We start from the raw sequence: 2,620 nt of genomic DNA, 5'->3' as shown, positions 1-2,620 counted from the left end.
CCCAAACTTAGCAGTGGCGCACCCCTTAGTGGTGCGCCATTGCTATCTCACATAGCAATGGCGCACCACTAAGGGGTGCGCCACTGCTAAGTTTGGGGGAGAGGGTACATATAGGTTTAGGGTTGCCAGTGGCGCACCACATATAGGTGCGCCATTGCTACCTCACATAGCAGTGGCGCACCCCTTAGAGGTGTGCCATTGCTATCTCACAGAGCAATGGCGCATCCCGCCACTAAGGGGTGCGCCACTGCTAAGTTTGGGGGAGGGGTACAGATAGGTTTAGGGTTGCCAGTGGCGCACCACATGGTGCGCCATTGCTACCTCATATAGCAGTGACGCACCAGTATGAGGCGCGCACTGGTAACTCCTGGCCAAAATTCTCACCACACACCACCCCCCTCGGAACGCCTTTTTCAGTTTTGAAAAAAATAAAAGAAAATGGTAGAAATTTCAAAAATTAAATACTTTGAGATTCCCGTGTGTTATGCCATATAGTTTTAGTGAAAATTGAAAAACATGAATTTCGATATATTATACAAATGGCGTCATGTTTCGCTCAAACGAGATTTGTGGTTGCATACGACCTCCGATGAAAATCTTTTTATATGTAAATGTATCTACGCGAAATTTCCTATTCTAATTCAACCACCTACGGTCGTTTGGACAAAAAAATGGATTCGTCAAATTCAAAACAGAAACATAACTTTTTCGGGTTTTAGATTTCGGGGAAAAAATTCAAAAAAAGAAAAAAATAGCAGTGGCGCACCCCTCACTTGGTGCGCCACTGCTAAGCTTCCCGCCCACAAAATTTGAAATTTGGAGGACGACCGGCCACTTACCTCCTCCTTCTCCCTGCTCCCCCACTCATTCTATTCTCCTCCTCTCATCTCATCTCCTCATCCTCCTCCTCTCTTTTCCTCCTTTCCTTCTATTCCTCCATCCACTTCGATGACCCTCCGGCCTCCCTCCTCCTCTTCGGTAGCCTTCGTGACCCTCCTCTCCGACGACCCTCCAGCCTCGCTCCTCCTCTCTAGCAACCTCCGATCACTATTAGCTCCATCCTTCCTCCACTCCTCCATCATCACCTCTCCTCCATCATCAGCTCTCCTCCCTCTCTCATACATCCATCCTCACCGGCGGTTAGGTTATAAAAATGAGAATGGACATGGGACAAATAATTCGGGCAACAAAAACGAGCAAAAAAAATTCAAAAAATGTGCTAGTTCCAGATCCAGATCCAGAAATTTCAAATTTTAGCAGTGGCGCACCTTTTTGTCCAGTGGCGCACCTCACGCATTTAGCTGTGGTGCACTAATGAGCTAGTAGTGGTGCACTACTTGGTGCGCCACTACTAAGCCAGATAGCGATGGCGCACCATTGGTGCGCCACTACTAACTGTTAGCAGTGGCGTGATAGCAGTGGTGCACCAGGGTGCGCCAGTGATGGCAAATAGTGGTGGGCCACGGAATAGTTGTCTTCTAGTAGTGATATCTTCAATGGTGTCGTCATCGATTTATGGAGCATCGCCGTCCTACTGTGGTGCTGGCTGCTGGGTATGATTGATTTGAGTAGCATCGACCTTCTAGCCTTTGACCACCGACCTCGAGGTGGTGTTCAGCCGAATTAGGGTTTAGGATACAAATCATCGCAACCCGCTAATTTCTGACCCACTTGAACCTGGTACATGCCAGCAGGCATATCAGCATTGTGGAACTCCTAATCCACTGGCTCAATGATGCGCCGCTTCGCAACATCCTTCAGCTCATCGTTCACGATCAACACAAAGGTGTTTGCCACCTCGGGCGCCTGCATGAACATGCGTATGGCGTCAGAGAGAGTGCAAGTATGAAGTAATTATTAACTTCTTTAACGCGGCTTGCGACGCTTAATTAATTACCGTGAGGGCATAAAGCTACGGGCGGTGGGTGTGCAAGTAGCAGAGAGGCTGCTAGCTGGCATGACCGGTGTATCCCTAGCTAGCACCTGCATTTTTCGTGGCAGGAGGAGTCCCAAATATAACACAGTGGTTTCCACCCGGCGGTGCCATGGTGTAGTTTCTGTCGGCTGAGCTGGTTACCGGGGACAGCCCTTGTTTGCCTCCTTCATACCAAGCAATGACAGCTGGCTTGATGTTGTTGACCGCTTGGAATTCTGCTTTGACTTCCTGCTTCATCTCCTCCGCCTCTCGCTAGTTCCTATCCGCCCGCGCAATTTTATTGGGCGTAGATACCAAGCCATAATGCAAATGCTTGTGGCCTGTAATGGCACCGACCACATGGACTCTATGTAGCCTTCTCGTTGATGAATGGTTTAGAACCGTGTTTATCGCCCAGACAAGAGGCTTTTCCCACGTTACCTTGTTTGTTGACACGTAGGATGAGGAGCCTTCATCACATTCAGATTTTTTTCTTCTTCTAGCTGTAGAAGTAACGTGAACCATTTAGAAATCTTGCTACTTATATAAACGATACTTGATGAGTGGCATCTAATTAATCCAGTAAATTGCTTACAAGTGCTTTCTCAAGATCCATGACCTTCTTGTCCGCAGCCAAAACTACATCCTTTACCACCTTGGGGTTCGTGACAAGTTCCCCGGGTTCCGTTTCTTTATGCTAATGAG

Source organism: Lolium rigidum, chromosome 2 (genome assembly GCF_022539505.1).
Source record: "Lolium rigidum isolate FL_2022 chromosome 2, APGP_CSIRO_Lrig_0.1, whole genome shotgun sequence".
Taxonomy (NCBI): Eukaryota; Viridiplantae; Streptophyta; class Magnoliopsida; order Poales; family Poaceae; genus Lolium; species Lolium rigidum.
Note: the sequence above shows the minus strand (reverse complement) of the source record.